Source organism: Podarcis muralis, chromosome 7 (assembly GCF_964188315.1).
Source record: "Podarcis muralis chromosome 7, rPodMur119.hap1.1, whole genome shotgun sequence".
Classification (NCBI taxonomy): domain Eukaryota; kingdom Metazoa; phylum Chordata; class Lepidosauria; order Squamata; family Lacertidae; genus Podarcis; species Podarcis muralis.
Genome location: NC_135661.1, coordinates 18457487 through 18473908, shown reverse-complemented (window position 1 = coordinate 18473908; position 16422 = coordinate 18457487). Strand labels below are relative to the sequence as shown.

At 44.3% G+C, this 16422-nt stretch overlaps 1 protein-coding gene across 3 annotated transcripts in view; it reads right to left on the bottom strand.

Moving 5' to 3' along the window:
* The window catches only part of MORN1 (MORN repeat containing 1), a 135840-nt gene that overhangs the window by 42789 nt on the left and 76629 nt on the right, over positions 1–16422 (bottom strand). The gene's annotated exons all lie outside the window — the stretch shown is intronic.

Genomic DNA, 16422 nt, shown 5'->3' with positions numbered 1-16422 from the left:
CTGCAAACCCTTTTATGAGTTTTAAGTAATTAATCTCATAATGTGAAGGAAGAGTGGAAGAGACAGAATGGTTCACCTGACTGATTAACTGGTGTACAGTGTGATACTATACATGCAAGAACATAAAAACAGCCTGCTGGATCAGGCCAAAGGGACCCCATCTAGTCCAGCATCCCATTCTCACATTTGCAGTCAGATGCCTTTATGGGAAGCCCACAAGCAGGACCTGAGTGCAACAGCACTCTCTCATCTTGTGGTTGCTAGCAACTGGTGTTCAGAAGCATACTGCTTCTGATGGCACAAGTAGAACATAGCTGCTATGGTTTGTAGTCAGTCTGATAACCTTATCCTCCATGAATTTGTGTACTCATCTTTTAAAGCCACCCAGGTTTAACTATGTGCAGTGTAAAGAAGATATTTTGTCTGTCCCAAATCTTCCGAAATTCAACCTCATTGGATGTCCCAGATTTCCAGTGCTATGAGAAAGGGAGAAAAACTTTTCTCAATCCGTTTTCTCCATGGGGCTTACTCCCAGGCTAGTGTTTACAGAATAGCAGACTTAGGCTGCAATCCTACAATCACTTACCAGGGAGTAAGTCCCATTCAACCCAATGGGGCTTACATCTGAATAAACTGTACTATAAGCATTGGTAGCCTACTTAGTAGGAATAATTTATTCTGCTTTTCCTTACATAAAGAGAGACACACTCCTGCTTGATTTTTAAAAAGGGGGTGAAGGTAAAGGGGCAAGAAATAGGCTTTGCTTATCTCCCAGAGGACAAGTAAAAGATTCAGAAATCACAGCTTGGAGGGGAAAGAAGATAAATAATTTAGCACTAAGAATAACTGAAGCCTGATAGTTTGCCAGCATTAGAAGAAATAAAAGAGTTTACAAGAATCTGACAATTTTTTATTTTTTTTTATAGAGCCTCTGGAGGGCTGAACAAATAAATAGAGAACAAGAAAAGAGTTCAAAAGTAATGTGCATAAGTAGATTTTGAAGGGAAGGATTAAAATGTGAAAACAATAGCATGCATGAATTCCCTGAGCTAAAAATCAAGCTGCCCTGCATTCTTCAATATTATTTATATCTGTCTATCATACTGGTATCCTACCTTTTCTCCAAAGTATTCAGGGTGGACTAGATGGGATGTTCTGTTTAAAAAGCAAAGCAAAGCAAGCAAACAAACAAAAACCCCCTCAAAGCAGCTATATGAGGTTTGGCTGATGGAGACATAGTGGCTGGCAGGGGTGGCCTGTCCCATCACTGCCTCCACCCCCGGTCAAAGCTTTGCTTACTGAACCCTGGTGGCATCGGCAGGGACAGGCAAGCAGGGCATCGTGGGGGCACCACCCTATAGAACTCCATCACCCTAATTTAGTCATTGACTTGCTTGTTAACTTCAGTGGGGTCCACTCTGAGAAGGATTAACTGGATGCAAACCTTAGTCTCTTTGCTTCCAAGTCCAACACTATATATGTACATACACACAAACTATATACCACCTTTCGGCCCTAAGGACCCACACCCCCGCCCAAAAAGTGGCTTACAACAATTACTATATCTTCACTATTAAAATCAGAGCATTAAAACAAGATTAAACAAATAAAACAAATCCAGAAACAGGATTAATAAAAGATTGGTAAGTACAGTGGTACCTTGGGTTACAGACACTTCAGGTTACAGATGCTTCAGGTTACAGACTCTGCTAACACAGAAATAGTACCTCGGGTTAAGAACTTTGCTTCAAGATGAGAACAGAAATCGTGCTCCGGCAGCATGGCAGCAGTGGGAGGCCCCATTAGCTAAATTGGTACCTCAGGTTAAGAACAGTTTCAGGTTAAGAATGGACCTCCAGAATGAATTAAGTTCTTAACCTGAGGTACCACTGTAAAATAAAAACTTGGTGGAATGAAAATGTCTTGACAACCCACAAAAAGACATCCAAGCCTGGCCCAGGCAGGTGGCGTTTCATGGGCTGTGAAGTTTTTCATAAATCTCCTGCCTCCTACTCCCCTCCAAGTTGTGGCTTAGTTCTACATTATTAGTAATTTGGGAGGCTAAGTTATTGTGGAGGGACTTCATTCATACAGTTGTGCAGGTGTTAGTGACTGTGAACACAACAGGATGGGATTTCATTATTGTCTCAGTAAAGTCCTTGATGGTCCTACTCAATTTGCTCCAGCAAATGGTTGAACTGTCCACGATTTGGGAGGTTAAAAGAGAGCTAGAGACAGTAAGTTGCCTAAGGCCATGTGGTGAATTCATACAGAGAAGAGATTTTAACCAGAGACTGGCCAGTCTTTAAACCTATGTTACACTAGCTCTGCACCAGATAGAACAGCTGGAAGTCCTGCTGATGTATAATTTTACAGAGATAGGAGAAGACTGATTCTACACTCATGGGAAAATACATACAGTTTGTGTTCTAGGCTACAACTTAAGCAACCATGATGCCTGGAGCTGATGGGCGCTGTAGTTCTCAACATCTGGAGGGCACCAAGATGGGGAAGGCTGATGTACATAGAACAAATTACACCAACACATCCAAAGGTGATAATCCTACTCATGCCTCTCACACACCGTAGTGAAAAAACTCTTTTTCTAACCAGCTGGAACCTCTCCAGGGAGGAATCTCTCCAGTGTCACGAACTGCCTGGAAAAGGCGTGCTGGTTTCCAATGAAAAAATATCTTGTTCCATGTTGATCCAAAAGTCTGTTTGTTTTGCCATTCATTCTGTCTATATTGAATCCTTCAACTTTGGTACAGAGTTAATTTCAAACATAATCTATGTTCATTTTGAGGTCCATCATAAATGGAATCTCCCAGTTACAATGGATTGGATAAGAAGTAATGGAGACAGTTCCTGCTCTGTTAGCAGAGCAGACAATCCTGGGTTAGATGGGACTAAATATAAAGGCAGCTTCATATTATCTATTCACATGTTAAGGAGCCAAGATACCCCAGAGTAGTCATGAGTAGCCAATGTTTATGGAGAATAGGATGGAGAACCAGTGGCCCTAGACTCCAATTCCCATCAGTCTCAGCTGGCATGGCCAAAGGTCAGAAATGATGGGAACTGTAATCCAGCAACATCTAGAGGGCCACTGGTTCTCCATTCTTGATGCAGAATGCATAGTAAGACAGATCACCATCTCAATGTTACAGGTAGGAAAGCTAAGGCTAAGGAAATGGTGGCTTGCTTAAGTCTGCCTACTTAGGTTCATGGCAGAAGTGAAATTTGAAGCAGCAACTTTCTGCTTCACACTCTCAAACCATTAATCCACAGCAGCATGCAAAGCAATTCCAATTCCATGAGTCACTAAGTTCCGCAAGAAAAGTCATTGAAAACGAGAGAAAACAACAGAAAAAGGCAACAGGATGAACAAAATTTAGGGAAGTATATATTTTTATTTATTGCTGCTGTTACAGGATAAGGCAATGACTCATCAAGTCCTTTCTTTGTCAGTGAAGTTTGTAAGTGAAAGTGAATACTCATTTGTAAGTTCTCAACATATTTACATCTGCCGCATTTTCAAATAGCCAAGGCAAAATGTATTTTTCTCCAAACCCTTCTTCAACTCCGGACTTCTTATGTCAAACACTGGCTTAGTTCAGCACAGTGAGGGAGAAAAAAAGACTGGTGAGCAGCAAAGCAGCTGCAAGCCCCTCTCAGGATTCCAGAAGTTTGCATGGTCCTGGTTAACATAGTTTGGCTTTCCATGATGTGTGAACCAAGCCAATATGTTCATATCTATTTCATACTACTTTATGACAGATATGAGAAAGTCATGGTCCTCCAGGTGTTATTAGACTACAACTCCCAAGTGAAAGCTGGACCATAAAGAAGGCTGATCGCTGAAGAATTGATGCTTTTGAATGATGGTGCTGGAGGAGACTTTTGAGAGTCCCATGGGCTGCAAGAAGATCAAACCTATCCATTCTTAAGGAAATCAGTCCTGAGTGCTCACTGGAAGGACAGATCGTGAAGCTGAGGCTCCAATACTTTGGCCACCTCATGAGAAGAGAAGACTCCCTGGAAAAGACCCTGATGTTGGGAAAGATAGAGGGCACAAGGAGAAGGGGACGACAGGACGAGATGGTTGGACAGTGTTGTTGAAGTACCAGCATGAGTTTGACCAAACTGCGGGAGGCAGTGGAAGACAGGAGTGCCTGGCGTGCTCTGGTCCATGGGGTCATGAAGAGTTGGACACAACTAAACGACTAAACAACAACAACCCATCATCCATACCCACAGACCATGCTGTCTGGGACTAGTGTAAGTCGTAGCCAAACAACATCTTGAGGGCCACAAATTCACTATCCCTAGTTTAGGAACTGCTGGGGAGGTCTCACTTCAATATTTATGAGTATTCCCTAGACTGCAGGCCTGTGTTTACCTTAGGATTTATTAAGGGTGCCAGATTTGAGGTGCAAATTGCCCAAACTACAACTGTTCCACAAATCTATGTGTTTGGTACTTTGATTTGATCCCTCATTCAGCTCTCTATGATGGCTGTGAGTGCCCTAACAGATTATCCAAAACTGGCACTGACAATGCAAAAAGATTTGTAGGTTTCTGAAGGGCAGTTACTGTACTTGCCTGATGCCTGAGGTAGTGGAAAAGGCTAAAAATATGAGTAGGTAGGTAGGCAGGCAGGCAAGTAAGTAAGTAAGTAATTGGAGACTTTTATTCCTGAGGGTGTTGCACAGATATCCATTCAATATGGCTTAGATTTAGTGAAGTCTACCACAAAACACTTGGTTGACTATCAGTGCTCTTGGTTGTTCCTTCCAGCATTATAATTCAGTGAACTTTGCCCCACCAACATCAGTCTGCCCTAGACCATCCCCGAGCTATCACTGGCACACTGTTGGTATCACTGCCTTCCACCCTACCAGCCGCCACTGACTTTTGTACCTCCTTATAGCTAAGCCACCCAGAAATCAACTTAGTTTACTACTAGGGCTGGGTACATTCCTAGCTGCTGAATATATTCCGCCTTCTTCAGTGTAATGCTGCATTTTTAGTTCCTCCAGATTAATTTTCCTCTAGAAGAGCTTAACCATCCATTAGCATAGATTGCATTTGCAAAGGAGTGGTCCCTTCAAGGCACGGAAGATGGAAGCAAGAATATTAGTTGCCTAAATCATATTTAAACTCTGGATTAATGTAGGACTTTATGACATTACACACCTCTCTCTCTCTCTCTCTCTCTCTCTCTCTCTCTTAAACTGCTGGGGGGAGGGGTGCTTTCAAGAAATGAAACTGCTTTCATTTCATACATTTGGCCAACTCCTTACCATATATATATTCCTTTTCCCATTAGTGAAATCATTGTGGACCCAAGGGTGTTAGACAAGAATGTAGTGATTAGGAGAATGCCAAATGTGTTGGAAGTCATGGGTTCAATTTTTTATTTTCTTTCTTTTTATTTTATTGTACTTATATCCCACCTTTTTCTCCAAGGAGTTCACAGTGGTGTGTATGTTCTCCCCCTCCTCATTTAATCCATGAGGCAAGGGCTGGTGATCTATAAAGTAAGGAAATCCAGGGGAGGAATCAAATAGGTTGACAAATGTTCTGCCCCTGTGGATCCCTCTAGTCACACACCTCTTACTCTGGAGCTGCTTCTGGCACCTACTCCTGACAGTAAAGAGTTTTCTCTTTCTGGGGAGGCGATTGAGAATAAGTCAGATGCTGAGCTGTTGCCTACTCTATCTCAGTCTCTATGGACATGGAGAAGACAGGACAAGCAAACTTCACAGGCCCGCCCCATTCTCATAAGTGCCTGTTTCTTTGCCCTGTCCCAGGACTCCAGCCACTTCCTTCAAAAGGAAGATGTAAGGCTGGATGGCATCTGTCTTTCTTGGGACATAAAGGACATGATGGCAGAGTGTACCTTCAGCGATGAAGTCAAACCACAGCACCTGCTGTGGCTGTAGAGACCAATACAATTTATCCTCCCAACAGTGCTATAAAGGAGGTTAGTCTGCAAGATGGTGACTAGCCTGAAGTCTCCCACTGAGCTTTGTGACTGAGTAGGGGATTTGAATCTGGGTCTCACTGATTCTAGGCTAACAACTATACCACACTGGCTCTCAAGATCAAGGTAGGAGAACCTTCATGCTTGTGCACTAGTGTTCAGTCCATGAAATATAAACAATAAGGAAGTGAAGTATTACAGTGCTTCTGTTGCTTCCAATGCCTGTTTTCCTCATGAAGGTTCTTCCTCTTTCCTCACTCTACAGCTTTTGAGTTATATAATTATGGCCAGGGGCACACCAGGAAGGGGGCTGCATAGAGGAGGGAATCAGAGCAGCTGCCTCTGAAAGGGTTAACTTCGTTCACCACCCCTCCCAATGCCTGCCCCCTTGTTCAGCCATTAAGAGACCCCCCCACACTCCATATGCTCTGCTCCATTTATTATTTCTGCATTGCATCAGGGGGGAGGTATTCACACTAAGCCACAGGGATTAAAGACTGAAGCCGTAGGGAAGTCGGATCACATCCTTCATATCCATCTGTTTTCGATTCCAACCCTTCACACCTGCTTTTATTTATTATTCCTTGCTCAGACAAGACAGGGCTCATTTTTCAAATCTTAAAACCTTTTTTTCTTAAGAAAAGTATATAAAGGCAGGAGATACACACACACACATTCTATTATTCCTCCTTCCTTCAAACTCCTATGAAAATGACACGCCCAAGGGGGGGGGGCAAAAATTATGACATGGCAGGGCCTTGGATGTTGTGGTAGGTCAGGGAAATCTTAAAAGTTGGACAGCTCCCTAAAGTAGTTCTTCAGAGTGGGCAAAGTCACTGCAATAAAGCAGAAGTTGCTTCCATTAAGCTTCCATTGCTAAAGGCAGATTATTTTGGATGAGTATTTGCAGGGGTTATGTGTGGGTGTGTTTGCAAACTTTAGGCTGAAATCCTATACTGGGAGTAAGCCACCATGAATTTAATGTGGCTTACTTCTGAGAAAACACACGTAGGACATCATTGTTAGGCTGATTTCTACACGCAATTACTTTTGAGAAGACATGTGTAGCACGGCACAGTTAAATGCTTTTCTTTTTCAACATCTAGCCACAAAACAGCTCTCTGCGCACTCCTAGCCCAAGGAAGCCCTGTCTGAATGAAGGCCAGTCTTGCATTCTCTTTCCATCAGGCTTTTTGAATTTATGGAGATCCAAGACTTGAGAACGTTCATTTATGTATTTATGACATTTATATCATACCTTTCCTGCAAGCAGTTCAAGGTGGCATACACAGCAAGTAGACAAGGCTGAGAGACTGTGTCTGGCCCAAAGTCCACCAAGTGAACTTAATGGATAAGCAGGGATTTGAAACCTAGTCTCCCATGTCTTAGTCCAACACTCTAAACCAGAACTTTCCAACCTGTGTGTCACGACACGTTAGTGTGTTGGCTGCAGTGCATAGGTGTGTTGTGCAAACACTCCCCGCACTCCTACTGGGGCTGGAAAAGGGTTAGTTTAACCTCCAGTTTGCTAGTAAAACTGAATTACTGTGTCGCAAAATGATGCATGTTTAAAAGTGTGTCACCAACATGAGAAATTTGGAAAGCTCTGCTCTAAGCCCAGCGCAATGGCTCTCATTCAGAATGTCCCTATATAGAATGGGTGCATAAAGATGTTGATCTTATAAATATTTCCTAATAATCAAAGCTACTTTTCATCTAATGGAAAAAACAGCAATGACAGCTTTGGTGATAGTAATACTTAGCATTTCAAGGTCCACAGCAGTCCTTAACCTGGTTAAACAAAGGTAAGCCAACTGTTGGTTGGGTTAGGCATCTCTTAAGAATGACTGTGGCAAACGCCACATCAACCCTGGGAATGTCATTATGGGATGGTGTAATGTGCTTCCCAGCAGCAATGCACAGAGAAAAAAAGATAGGTTCTTCCAGGGGCCCATCACATAGTGGCATTATTTTGCTCAATGTTGTAAGAAAAAAAGGTGAGAAGGTGGGAAGACCATCCGGCCACCTTCTCAAATTGTAAGTATCACACCCACCTGAAAGAGGGAGCCCATGAAAGTCACAGAAATTATTCCTACACCCTTTTGGTGGGGGATGAAGGTCCAGTGAAGGAGGGGAGGGGCGCTGTGTGCAGCCCTAGTCGAAAATACCCACTTATGTGTGCCCTGCGCACATAAGTGAAAATCCTGTAAGTCGGCAGCACCCTCTAAACACCCTCTCTCCCACTTTCTTTCCAATCAATCTCAAAAATATTATACCAAAAATATCCACAATGGGAATTGAAGCTCTGTGGCTGCCTGGAGGCTGCAAGATGTGCAGAAAAGCGGCTGCTCCTGCTGCACTACCACACGCATCAGCTGTTAGGCGGGGAGGCTGAGCAGCCTAAACAAACCCCATTGTGCCTCCAGTCTCTTCTCCACCCTCACTCTTCAGGATCTGGGCAGGGTCTCCTCATGAGCCACGATTCTCCAGCTCTCTCCCTGCATTCCTGGTATGAATTATATCATTTATTTCCAGGCACCACACAATGTACGAGGTCACACATAAGTCGACTGTGCGCAAGTTTGGGGGGGGGATACCTGCAGTACCTTAATCATGTGTTTGGAAGAGACGAAAATGCCATTTTGGCTAGCTCCCTGCCAAAACGCAAGACCACCTGTACCTCATACATCCACTTACAGTATATAACCTAGGAAAAAGTGGAAGGGTACATAATCTGTGGTGGTCTTTCTCACCCAGGCACCCTTCAGGTGCGTTGGTCCTAACAATCCTGACCACCAGTCAGACTGGCTGGAGCATGTAGAAGCTGTAGTTCAAAACATCTAGAGGGCACAAATTTGGGGAAGAATGTTCTCTGGGTAGAATTAAACAGTATAAAAATACCTTAAATAACAAAATAAGGTAAGATAGTTCAGTGTGGTAATGCTTTGTATGCAGAAGGACCAGATTCAGGCAACAGAATCTCCCTTTAAAAGAATTTAAAACTGCTGGAAAAACCACTGGTGAGGAGATGTGTATATGAAAAAGATGTGGGGATCGATCTACAATTTTGTTTCTGAATTCTTTTTTAAATGCCACATACGCCTAGAAAGATGGAAAAGAGAGGGGAGGGATAAGAATCCAGAATCAACAGACAACTAAAAATGCAACTTTTTTTTTGTATTTTTGTTCAGAAACAAGAACACAGCAGATGGGCATCTGCAAACAACAAGTGCCGCTCATGGGTGAGCAAATGGGGAGATGAATTATTGGCTACTTTTTTGTACACTTCCTCTGTGGCATCTGGTACTGTCCACTAACATTTCTCTTATTAGCATTTTTCCTGTGTGTACAAAGTACTTTACAATTTGCTCTTCTGGCACCCTGTTAAGATAGATTAGAAGCAGAAACCTTGCACACTGCACACAACAGCATTTCTCTTCCTCGTTTCATGGTCCCTTCCTTTCTGTACCTCCATCAAACCACTAACTCACAAGTCCCGTGCTGCTCTCGGCTTTGTAAGTGAGCGGCTTCAGTCTCCAGCTAGTAAGCCATGGTGCAAAGGAGAGAGGGAGAGGCTGGCAGAATGGAAGAGGCATAGAATCATAGAACTGTAGGGTTGGAAGGGACTCCAAGGGCCTTGGGAATAAGGTGAGTACTCGCTGAATGGAGGATAGAAACGGATGAAGAAACTGCCCCCTGCCCCCAGAGGGAGTGTCACCACTGCAAGTAAGCAGGGAGGAAGCAGGGAGGCAGGTGGGGAACTCAGATCCAAATCTGCCACCCCTCCCAGAGTGCCACTTAAGAGGACTGCCTCAGAAAGACTCATGATAGCATCAGCCATGAACCTGTTAGTCTTTACATATGCCAGAAGACACTCCACAGTTCTGAACAAAATACTATGGCTGAAGTGAACCAATGTTTAAGTAGAGTGGTCCTCTTAGTCTCTATATCTTGCAGATTAACAGTATCTGAAGGGTTGCCATGCAGAAGGATGGGGAAGACTTGTTGTTTGTTGCTCCAGAGGGCAGAACTAGGTGGAAAAAATGGATGGAAACTGCAGGGAAGCATATTTCAGCTAGAGTTGCATGACAGTGGAACAGATTGCCTTGAGGAGTGGTGAGCTCTCCTTCGCTGGAGGTATTTAAGCAGCAGCTGGATGGCCATCAATCAGGGATGCTGTATTTGCATCCCATGCTGAGTAAGTGATTGGGCTAGATTATCTCTAAGGTTATTTCCAATCCAAACATTCTACGATAGAGGATGATTGGCAATGAGTCATTTTTCTGGACTACCTGTAATGCACTGTATGTGGAGCTGCCCTTGGAGATGGCCTGGTGTCTAAACCTGGTGTATCTAAAGTGACTGCTAGGCTGGTTAGCAGGGCAGCTTGATAGGACTGTGAGTCATTGGTCTTGAAAGTGCTACGCTGCTGCCAGTGAGCTACCAGGCCTAATTTAATGTATAAGTACTAACATACCTAAATGGCTTGGGACCCAAGTGTTGAAAAGAGCCCTTTATCGGACCTTACTATCAGCAGGACGCGGGTGGGACCCGGGTGGCGCTGTGGGTTAAACCACAGAGCCTAGGACTTGCCGATCAGAAGGTTGGCGGTTCAAATCCCCGCGATGGGGTGAGCTCCCGTTGCTCGGTCCCAGCTCCTGCCAACCTAGCAGTTCGAAAGCACGTCAAAGTGCAAGTAGATAAATAGGTACCGCTCCGGTGGGAAGGTAAACGGCGTTTCTGTGCACTGTTTTGGTTCGCCAGAAGCGGCTTAGTCCTGCTGGCCACATGACCCGGAAGCTGTACGCTGGCTCCCTCAGCCAATAAAGCGAGATGAGCGCCGCAACCCCAAAGTCGGTCACGGCTGGACCTAATGGTCAGGGGTTCCTTTACCTTTACCTATCAGCAGGTGAGTCTTGGTGGTGCCCCCACTGTGGTCTGCCTGGTTGGTGTTGACCCATGACAGGGGCTTCACAGTGGCAGTTCCCTGTTTGTAGAATGCTCTCCCCGCAACTGCTTCAGTGGGGCAACTCCTAGAAAGAGTTGCTGAGACCACTAGGCCTGAGCTGTGGTGTGTTTCCATGAATAAAGTTTTAACTGCACTGGCCTCTAGTGATTTATTGTTTTTGTTGCTGACCTATGTCTGACTCCAGCCCTTATTCTACTACTACCACCACCACCACCACCACCACCACTCCTGGGTTTGGAAGTGAAGCCGTGTTTGGGTGACTTGCAGCCACATCACTGATAACAACAGTAGATTGGAGCTCAGCTTTCCAGAACTGATATTGTTACTGTCCCATCTACTGCAACGCAATGGCTGAGGATCCAACATAAAATAAAATAAATAAATGTGTGCATCGTTTTGCAGTAGCATCAAGTATCTATTCAAGTGTTAAAAAAATAATTGACTCCATCTGTATTGGCCTAATGACTGATTAAATGACTAATCAAGGAAGTCTTAATTAAAACATTTTTTTTCCGTGCAAGAAGAGCATGGGAGAGGGGGAGAAAGAGGAGGAAAGCACTCATTAATGCCTTACAATGTGTGTCGGATTCCGTTTGTGTCATTCGCTAACAGTCGTCAAATGAGTAATTATGCACAAGGTCATTTTCCAGGGATTTTTTTTTCTTTTTTGCATACATCATCAAGCTGATTGGATTAGGCTTTGGTGCTCGACTGGGTTCTGCAAGTGGCAGCATTTTCCCCAAGACAAAACAGGTAATTAAAGGCTGCTGAGAATAAGCATGTTGAAGAGACAATATTTCCTCTGTCGCTGTTAAGAGCTGGGCTGGGATTGTGGACAGCTGTACCCGAAATCCTTGGGGCTGGGGCCAGACCAAGGAACACAGGAGCCTGCCTAATACGAAGTCAGGCTATTGATCCATCTAGCTCAGTGTTGCCTACACTGACTGGCAGTGGCTCTCCAGGCAAGCAGAGGCAGGATCAGGGATGCTCTGAGGTCAACATTGGGGGCCCTGCTGTGATGTGGGCCTCAGCAAGTGCTGCAAAATGCTAACTTGTGTTGCGGGTCCACACAAATACTGATTATGCAATCCTTTAGGAACACGGGAAGCTGCCTTATATGGAGTCAGAACATTGGTCGTTTTATCACACTTTTGTCCACACTGACTGGCAGCAACTCTCCAGGGCTTCAGGCAAGAGCGTCTCCCATGCCTACCTGGAGATGCCGGAGAGTGAACATGGGAACTTATACGCAAAATGGATGCTCTGCCAATGAGCTACAGCCTTTCCCTTCTGTGCTGGAAGTTGGGCAGTGCTGAAGCCCGAGCACACATAGTCTCAGCTATGCTAAGCTGCAGCTGTTCAAGCCCAAGACTCCAACACCTGCCTCCTTTCATCCCACTTCCATTTCCAAAACTCAGAGAGATATTTATCACAACTGTATCCTCCCCTTCCTTCAAGAAGCTCAAGGCAAAAGAGATTATTGCATTTTATCCTCACAACAACCCAGTGAGGTAGGTTAGGCTAAGAGACACAGCAACTGGCCCAACATAACACAGCTTTGTGGCTGAGTGGTGAATAGAGGAGCACAGGCCTCACTGTTTTTGCCTGACAACTTATCTGCAACACCAGCCTTTCCCAACCTAGGGCCCTGGGGTTGTTTCAGAGTTGCTGGCTGGGGCTGATGAGAGTTGCAGTCCAAAAAAGCCATAGGATCCAAGGTTGGAAAAGTCTGCACTACACCACACCGGCCCTGCAAGGCTTTCCCCTTCCCACCCTATGCTCACTAAATCAACTTTCATCAGAGGCAGCAGCTGCCAGAATAAAATAATTTGGGAACTTGCTATGTTTTTGACCACATTACAGAAATTCCATAGGCACAAAGCATTTCTCCGCCTGAATCAGATGGCTTAGCTCTGTGTGTGTGAAAGAGTGGGGCAGGGGGCGATCACATTTTTAAAAGTAAAGTAAGATGGCAGCATGAAACTCACTGAGATGACTTTTTCTTTTATTGGCTCCACATTTTGCTCTGATGCTTAGCAATCTTTGCTATGGAAAAACAACAAATGCCCTCAGCTGCCACAGCTGAGTTCAATTTACTTAAAACAATATATGAAAATAAGGATGGCAATCTTTTTTCTTTTCTAAAATATATTTCAAAGGAGGGGGCAAAAAAAGGTATGTCTTGGGGACTGCACGTGCCAATTTTCCATTCGGCTGTGACTCGTGTCTTAAACATGCATGCTTTTCAAATGGTGTGTGCAGCTTAGGAAAATGCCGTTGCCATGCCAAAAGAAACTTAGTCATGACTACATGGATTGGCCCCTGCATTCTTAAGAGGCTGCTTTCTTCCATATATCCCATTGGGACATTGCAGGGCTTATCTAGATCACCAGCTAAGTCATGTCCCATGCGCATTTTGAGCTGTGGACTCAAAAAGTTTGAAATTGTATCATTGTAAAAGGTTTGGCATAAGCATCACCAAAATGGACCTCACTGGCCTGTTACCAAAATAGTTGAGTGCTTTTCAGAAATGGAACTTCCCAGTTAATGTAATGTCACACTGAACATGCAAACAACTACAACCCACCTTCATTTAACCATGATTCCTTGCAGCATGGGGCCCATGGGTGGGTTATTCCCTGCAGGAAATACTCTTATCATCCTCAACCTGGTGCCCTCCAGAACTACAACTCCTGTTATCCCTGACCATTGGTCCTGCTGTCTGGGTCTGATGAGACCTGGATTCCAGCAACATCTGGAGGGCATCAGGCTCAGAAGGCTGTCTTAAGGAGAAGGCATGTGCATCTGTTCAACCAGAAACAGACTTCCATGTGGCCATATCTCATGCTGCATAGAACAAAATTGTAACACCAATCGAGCAATGGCTTTGTGCCAGGATATAAATATGGTCCATTTGGAACTGCATTTTACATCTCAATTCACTGGGAATGTCACTCTGTCAATAAAACCTTGTTCCTGCTAGAGCATGCAGCTATGCTTGCAGGCTCTCTGCTTCTCTCTCTGTACATTTGATTTCCTGAACATGGAAAACCCTAAGAGGCTTGGGGTCATGATTGCCTACCCTGACAGAAAGCCAGCTGCCAACACTCTTATTGATTCTGACTGTAGATACCAGAGTTATGGTTTGTAGAGGTGTTGAACTTACTTTACAATATTTTAATTGGAAGCTCAGATCTGAAAAGCACAGAAAATCCTGAAATGTGGATTCATACCATAATACCATCTTATAGGACAATGTGGACTCTCCTGATGTTGCTGAACTTCAACTGCCATTAGCCCCAGCCAGCGTGGCCTAGGGTCAGAGATGATGGGAGTTGTAGTTCACAACATCTAGAATGTACCATGTTGGCTACCCCTGGTATATAGAGTGGCTTATGTCAATATGTATGGGGAGGGATTTCACTTGGAGGCTGGAAAAAAAGAGACTAAAAGGGAGAATAAAACACATTCACGTGGATCTGGCACATGTGAACTTCTGGACAACAGCCACAGACTTTAAAAAGAAAATCAGTTTTGCTAATACAAGGCCAAAATAGATTAACACAGGGGCTAGTAACTTTTCAGAACATAGAAAGCTGCCTTAATCTGCATCCACCTAGCCCAATATTGCTGACACTGACTGGCAGCAACTCTCCAGTTTCAAGGAGTGGATTCTCTCAGTTCTATCTGGAGATGTCGAGAATTGAACCTGGCACTTTCTGAATGCAAAGCAGATGCCCTATGGCCCTTCCTGTTCTATGGCCCTTCCTGTACAGCAGCTACAGTCAACAAGGCATCATAACTTTAACCTTGCAGATAGCAATGACATTCCATTTTAGTTTGGAGAAAAGAACTTATTGCTTCTAAAATTATGCCACCATAACTTATTAGGAATATGTAATATCTATGAGTCAAAGAAGATATTTCAGAAGTTATTTTTCTTCTCTTTTTAAATATATATATATAACATGGAACAATGCAACACAATCCACACCTACCCTTCTGATGCAAATGAACAACCATTGCACAACTCCCAAAATTACAGGGTGATGTGTCACTCTTAATCTTCCTAGGAATGTGGGAGTTCCTGTTTCAATCACTTCCATTGTCTGAAATCTACCAGATGATAACGGAAGAACTGCCATGGCAGGCGAAGATTGATATGTAGGTGAGGTTAATAAATGAGCCAAACGGCATGCTTACTGTAGGTTATAAAGGAAGAAGATCAATGCAAGAGACAGCTACAAGTGCACAAGGCGACCTCCGTGCCTTAAACTTTGGTCCAGACATTGAACTAGCATTGATTATAGAGGTTTCTCATTCAAGCTGCCAGTTCAAAATGAATTAAACTCACAATCAAATTTAGACTCTGGCGTCAACTCCACACTTACGATGGGCACTTAGAAGGCTGAGCTAGGGATTTGGCAAACATTGTGGGATACAGATCTATCAACTGCGATAGCTCAGTGGAAATGTCAGAATACCGAGTGCTGGAAACAAACAACACAGAATGACTGTCATCACTTTGCTGTTATGTTTAGATAGATGATAGATAGATAGATAGATAGATAGATAGGGTTTTTATGTTGTAATCTGTCCACTGATCTTTGGATGAAGGGCGGCATACAAATTTCATAAATAATAATATAAATTAGCCATGCTTGATGGAGCTGATGGGAGCTGTAGTACAGCAACATTTAGAGGGCCAAAAAGGTTCCCCACAGCTACTCCCAGGCTTGAACCCAGTGTATGCAAAGGTCACAGTGCCATCTTCAGACACACAAGGGAATAGGAAAATGTGAACTTACCATAAATTTTGCTTCTTAGGGGTTCTGGAGTGGGGTGTTCTCACACATGCTCCGTGGCAGAGCAAGTACTTTGCTTGCAGGAGACGCTGGGTTCAGTTCCTGGCACCTCCAAGCAGGGCTAGGAAAGATTCCCTGTCTGAAATCCTGGAGAGATGCTGCCAGCCAGTGTAGGCAGGACTGAGCAAGATGGACTGATTCAGTATCAGGCAGCTTCCCACGTTCCTATGACAGTCTTTACCTCTGGGAAATTGGTTTGATAGGCAAGAACAACACCTAGTGGTGACATTTCCCCTCGGCTCCCAGACCAGCCCCCAATGATTTAACAGTTCGGCTGGGTTCTGGCATCCGGAGCTACTGCGAAACAATTCAAATTTTGCTTCAGGTGCTTGTTTGTTTGTGGAGAGAGGGGCACCATTTTAGTCAGGGACTTGGGGCCATGCTTTGGCGGTGAGCTGAATCCCAAGCAAAAACAGCATCCCTGAGGTGTCAAGTCTTTCCTCTCTTCTGGCGCAGTATCCTGTGCATAGCTTTCCCCCTTTCCCATGCTAGGAAAGGATCAGACAGCTCCACATCTCTCCTCGCCTCCTTTTCCTTGCCCCCAGAGAGGGACACAGCAGCTTCTCAGCTGCAGAAGCCCATCCTTGGCATGGTTAGGC